At 32.3% G+C, this 6575-nt stretch overlaps 1 protein-coding gene and 1 long non-coding RNA gene across 2 annotated transcripts in view; both read left to right on the forward strand.

Moving 5' to 3' along the window:
- Positions 1–6575, forward strand: part of Fbxl17 (F-box and leucine rich repeat protein 17) — a 616731-nt gene that overhangs the window by 90503 nt on the left and 519653 nt on the right. The window lies entirely within an intron of this gene.
- The window catches only part of LOC111814539, a 9902-nt gene continuing 5150 nt past the window's right edge, over positions 1824–6575 (forward strand). The window contains exons 1-2 of the long non-coding RNA XR_002819505.1: positions 1824–1906; positions 4090–4095. This is a non-coding gene — a long non-coding RNA (uncharacterized LOC111814539). The remainder of the gene's footprint in view (positions 1907–4089; positions 4096–6575) is intronic.

The raw sequence follows: 6575 nt of genomic DNA on the forward strand, positions 1-6575 counted from the left end.
ATTGAGAAAATAGAGCTTCTTCTTTGTGATTCAAGTTCATAACTTTCAATATAATAATGGTACTGTGTTTTGCACTGTGATGCACCAAGGAATCAGAGGTTATGAGGTACTACTTCACCAGACAGTGGTTCCAGACTTTTTTTTAATGCATTTTGTACAGGGTCTCACTACACAGTGATCATCCTGTTTTCAGTCTCCCTAGGGCTGGGATTATAGGCGTGGGCCACCACACTTGGGGGGCAGGGCTGGCACAGCATGTGGTGCCAGGGATTGAAACTAGTCCCCGCACTTGCCTAAGCAGGTGTTTAGTCTGCTGAGCTATCTCGTTGGCCCTACAGGCTACTATTTTTTGGATTTCATGATAAATGCCCCCCAAACCCAACATATATCTTGAAAATGTAAGTAGAGAAACCAATAAATGATGGTAATTGAACAAGACATAATTATTAATGCATATGATATACAATAATTATTATTTCAGTGTTTATGGGAACCTTTAATCTTTTTATATACTCAGAAAGTTAATTACAGAAAAGGGACAGTGTAAAGATTAAGTTGTTTTTATATAAAATCTTTATTTCACCCAATTGAAAATACTGTAACTCAGCATTCTGTGAACACCATGATGGAAAAAAAAAATGGTTTGCCTATTTCACCTTACTAAGAATGAAAAAACAGTTAACATATTACACAGTGAAAAACTTCTTTCATGTAAAAGAACTGAGATTTTGGTTAGATAAAAAGTTCCAAGGTAAATTATAAAAATAGTTATTGTTTGGACCAGCCACTCTTCTAATGCATTTTAGCTAGTTTTAATTCTCACTATGTCTGTGAAATAGTACGTACTGTACTGTTACCTATGTCTTCTAGATCAGGAAACTTGAAGTACAGAGAGATGACAGCTAAATTCAGTGCCAACATTATCATTTGGGCAGGATGGCATAAAAATTCATATTCTTAGCCACCATGCTTTGAGCTACCTCAGTTGTCACAAAGAATTGAGTCTAGAATGAAAAGTAGTAAAACTTGCTTTTACTACATTTGCCTATTATATCCACAAGTTCCCCATTTGCAGATTCAATCAGCTATGGAAAAAATATTTGAAATAATTACATCTGCACTGAACCTGTATAGACCCTTTTGATGTGCCTTTATTCCCTAATAATACAGTATAACAACTATGTATGTAGCATTTACATTGCCTTAGGTACTGTAAGATAGAGACAAATTTTAAGGAGTTGAGTATGTGTAGATTATATGCAATTACTATATCATTTCATATAAAGGAGTTGATCATCTGTGGATTCGTTTATCTACAGGTGTTCTGCAGTCTCAGCCAAATACTAAGGGACAGCTATAACTTATCAAATCCACCAGTTTTTCTTTTTTATTCATTTTATAGCATTATAAATTAATTCTTTAAGACCACTTGAGGTACTGTGAAATATTCTTTCCCTATCTAAATATTCAAAAAATGATAACATCAATGAGTGTACATTCCCAATAATATACATCTTTCGTATAAGAAATACATAAAATTTTGCTCTAAAAGTTAAGCATTCTTCTGACAATACACAAATACATGTTACTTTCCCATTATACAAACAGTCACAGGTAAGGTTTAAAAATCGAAATGTGGTAGCTGTTGGATATTGCAGTTGCTCAGGTACCGCATCTGATACCCTTCAGTGATCTTCAGGCCACTATTGGTGACTCCTGTGCTGAGTTTTGGTGTATAATGGTCCCTCACTTATCATGGAGCTTACATTCCAGATGCTTCTGCGATAAGTGAAAACCAGCAAAGTAGCGGTGTTATATTTATTTTAATATTTATACATATTTTAAGGCTTTATAAACGCTTCCCACACTTATAAACATTTCCCACACTTTTGAAAACACTTCTAATGTTCTTAACCATTTTTTAAATTCGAAATCTGTGTAATTTTAACAACATCTATATACTGTACAGTACTACAAAATCACATGATATAGTGAAAAATATGTGATAAATAAATTAGATTAATATTTTTTGAAAACTCGTGAAACTGTGAGTCCATGAAGGTCGACCGAGAAATAGCGAGGGACTACTGTAAATTTTTTGGACCCAAGCTAGTTTTTAAAGGAATGGAAGCTGTTAAGATATAGTAAGAGTAATACTGTTTTATGAAATTTTGTTTTAGAAACAGGTAGATAAAACAAGGGAATTTTTTTTTTCTTTCACTACTGTGTCATAAAGATGGGCAAGTGATTTGTAGGTACATGGATGCACTTTAAAACCAGAATGTTAACTTAAATAAATCAGACATACAAGCTTAAATACTGAATGATTTCTCTTATATGAGAAGCCCAAACTATAAATAAAGAACAAAATAAAAGTTAGTAAAAAGGTAGTTTTTTCTGGAATGAGAAGGGGACCAGAAGAGACTGGGATATTAAATGAAGAAAAAAATAAAGATGTCATATGTACAGGTACGAACTGTAGGAATGTAAACATCATGTACTGCCAATGTATACTAATAAAAAAACAACAGAACCAAACCAAACCAAACCAAACTATTTGAAAGGACCACCCAACGACTCCTGGAGTCTTTCTTGACCACTCCCTTATGCTGAGATTGCCAAATAATTCTTCTTAGTCTTTTTGACTGTAAATCTTTACTTTCATTTTAACTGATCATGCTCCAAACTCAATTTGACTGACTCCATAATGTTATCATCTTTTCTGAATGTATTATTATTCTATGTTCCATGTTTTGGTCAACCTCTTGGCACTGCTGTACTGTTAAAGTCCCACACTTCTTAGTAAACTTAACTATGACCACATAGCCTGAACTTCACATAGCAAACCTTGGCTTCTGCTATGCTAGTACAGACCTTTCAATGGTAGCTGAACTCGTGTGTGTTTTTAGAGCATGCTATTCCTGTACATCTTTCTGCTCCAAATTATCTTTCTCCTATTTTCCACCTGGCTTATCCTCATAAGACTTTTGATTGATGATATTTTATAAGGTAGATCGTACCTTCTCACTTTTCAGGTTGCAAAACTAAATCTTAGAAAGTTTACCTTTTCCAACAGCTAATGATACTCCTTTTTGGGAATTAAAAAAATTGGCAAACTATTGGTTTATAATAAAGTTTTTTTCTGTAGACATAGGGTAGAGAATTGGTTCCTATTGAAGCATTTTCATTTTCTTTTATTGTAAAGGATCACAGAAAGGCCCCCAGTCCCAAGGCAATGAGAAATTTTTTAATCCAGAATACATGAGGCAGAGATATGAGGTAATAGGAATATTGACAGCATGCAGGAGAAGTAGCTATCTTAGAGGTGTTCATTTTTGTCTTGATAGTATTTTGAGAGAATCTTTTCCTCTGGAGTGCACTTGAATTAACTTTTGTTGTTGGCAATGTAATGGGCAAAATTAAAACAGATATGTATGTTGATCTCTTTGGCTAAACTTAGATTTATTTGAGTAGAGGAAATATTCACTGAAAAGTAAATTTATTCCACAAATTCTTAATTCAAATTAAGAAATTTGATTGGAATTCAGAAAATTCTTCCTAAAGCTAGTTATAAATGATTTGGTTAGCTTATAAATATTAAGTGAACCTACTCATTTGAACTACTGAATATTAAAGTGAAGTGATAGCACTTGAAATATAATTAGTAGTGAAAAACAGTAATTCAGATTAAGATTAAAATTGTTTTTCATGAATGCTAGTACTTGAAGAAAAAGATTTAAAGAAGAATAAGATACTAAATAGAAATTCTTATAAAATCTTGGTTGCTACAAATATATTTCAAACTATCAGTCCATCATAGATTATGTTGGATTTTAAAATGTAATCAAATTTGGGCTGTGAAACAGTAGAAGGGAAGGAACATGGAAAACATACCTTTCATCCCCTATTAAAAGCAGTATTTGAGGAGACCAAATTTTCTCTAGCTCAGTGATTGTTAATCTTTCATTTACAGACCCTCTTATACTGTCAAAACTTTTTTGAATGCCGGAAGAGCTTTTGGCTCTGTTTTATCGATTTTTTTCTGTTTGAAATTTAAAATGAGAATTTTTTTTTTCTTTTTGTATGTAGGGCAGGGTCTACAGGATGTTTAGGGTCTCACTATGTAGATCTGGACTCAGGGATTCTCCCGTTTACGGCCTCCCAAGTGTTGGGATTATAGGCAAAGGCCACCACACCACTTCCAAAAGTGTGCTCAGTGTGCCCTGGCGGCAGGACCAGCATGACACTTGGGGGATCAGGCGCTTTAGTATCCTGAGCTATCAGGTTTGCCCTTAAATGAGAAATTTTTAATATACAAGCATACATCCCATTAGTGAACAAAATTATGATGCTATAGTGTCCGAAAAGAGTAAGAGTGGAAAAAGCAAATAACATGTTGGTAATATTAATAAAATAGTTTGGCCTTGCAGATACCCTGGATAGATCACAGATGAAACTACCACATCCAGCTATGAAAAGTGTTACCTACTTAAGATATTTATATTTCAAAACTTTTTTTAATGCCAGAGACTTTTAGTTAAAGAAAATATTTTCAAGAATAGTAGCAATAGCACATAGTACTTCAGCAAATTCATGCTTATATTTTAATTATTTTTTCCAATGCAAGAAAGTAGATTAGCACTGCTCTGTTTCATTTGGTCTTAATTTAGAAGATCAAAGTACAATAAAACAAAAAAAACAAACAGAATTGGTGGTGTTGATTGTGTGTTTGTGTGTGCAGGTTTGCGATGGTTTGACTAGACTTAAACGGAGACTGCAAATATTTCCTAAATATGTTTGTTGAGTTAGTATCTAGTGGTGATAATTTATCATTGTGTTACATTTACCTGTGTGTTACAGCTAACCATGTGGTTATTATTTGAGACTTAGACCTGCTAATTTAGAGACTAGTCAGTAAAGTGACTGTATTTTGAAGAATGCTTACATATGAGAGAATCCCTTTTTGAGATATAGAAAGTATGTTTATATTAAGACTTAAATATCTGGTAGTGCTATTGACATTAGCTGGATTTGAACCAAAATGCAGTGATGAAGCTGCACAATTTCATGTACAATTATTTTCTTAAAATGATAGTGTTTGCAGTTCTGTCAGGTATTTTTATTAGAAAGTGAATATATTCATCTTTTGTACATTGAACTTCATCTTAAATTTGCAGTCTTTTTGGCTTAAAAATGCTTACTTTTCGTAAATAATTGCTTGAAGTGCGAATTTTATCTGATTTCTTTTTCCATATAGTTTTGCTTAAAATTAAGGAATATCTAATGTGGATCCCATATATTACATTACAAAAGCTATTAGTATATACATATATATATATTTATATAGATATAGATATGTCAATGGTGAGCAATTACTTAAATTCAAATATTGAATTATTTCTTAACCTATTTAATTAGGTAGAGTTTGATGAGAAAAGAATTTTAATTATAGTTGTTTGACTAGAAGATATCACCTCTTAATTTTGCAAGATTTTTCTAAGCATAGGCAAGTATTAGTGGATTATTTTAAAAGTGATGATTTCTTCAGGCCAAACAGTAATATAGACAGGCTTCTAAGCCTTGACCGAATAAAATAGGAAGCAATATATATTTCTTTTTTTTCTCCTGGGATTTTGTTTGAAACAATCTGTATATAAGGGGCTACCTCTCCTGTTTTGTACAGGGAAGTATTTTTGACTAATGATGGCTTTAGAGTCATATAGGTATAATCATTACGCTGTGTGATTTTTTTTTTTTAGTGTAAACTTTGTTTTTCTTTGGATATATCAGTTTTATTACATTGGATGACATTTGTTTTTTCAAATAAATTAGGCTTGACCAGCTGCCATATTGATTGGTCCAAATTTGTGGCATGTTTTTCAGAAAAACATATGATGGGTTGGCGCACAGAAATGTCATATTCCAATCACGACATGAGAAATGGTTGGATTGCCTGTTCTACTAGGAGGTATTCTTAAAATTAGTTTTCCTGTTATATCAGTACATGTATCTCCCATTAAGAATGAGAAAAAGTGAGATTTTCTTATTAACAGAGTCAAAAGTCATAATAGGCATTTGTAAATTCATAAAATTACCATTCTGGTAATCAATGGGCCAAATATTTTTGGATTCTAAATTTTTGTAGTGTCCCCAGATTGGAAAACCATGTCTAATGTATAATTAATATATACTATTTATGCTAATTTTTGAGAAATAATAGATTTTATCATATTCTATGTAGGAATGTGTCACTTCTCCAGTTTCTTTTAGAGGTTCTATAACACTAGAACTGAAAAATATTTAAAAGTTTTGTTCATTAGAATTATATCTTCAAGGGCTATATAAGACTGATGTGAACCTCTTGCAGCATAGGCAAGCTAGTATAAATATAGGCCAAAAGATATTTAGCAAAATTAATATTTTGTAACAATATCACCAATTCTGTGACTTTTTTTTAAGCAGGAAGATGACTTAGAATAAACGCTTGCCTGGCAAGCCCAAGGGCATGAATAACTACTATGAAAACAACAATATGCAATGTATTAATTATTATTATTATTATTGTTATTTTTATT

The sequence above is a fragment of the Octodon degus genome, unplaced genomic scaffold (assembly GCF_000260255.1).
Source record: "Octodon degus isolate 3935 unplaced genomic scaffold, OctDeg1.0 scaffold00009, whole genome shotgun sequence".
In the NCBI taxonomy this organism is placed as follows: Eukaryota; Metazoa; Chordata; class Mammalia; order Rodentia; family Octodontidae; genus Octodon; species Octodon degus.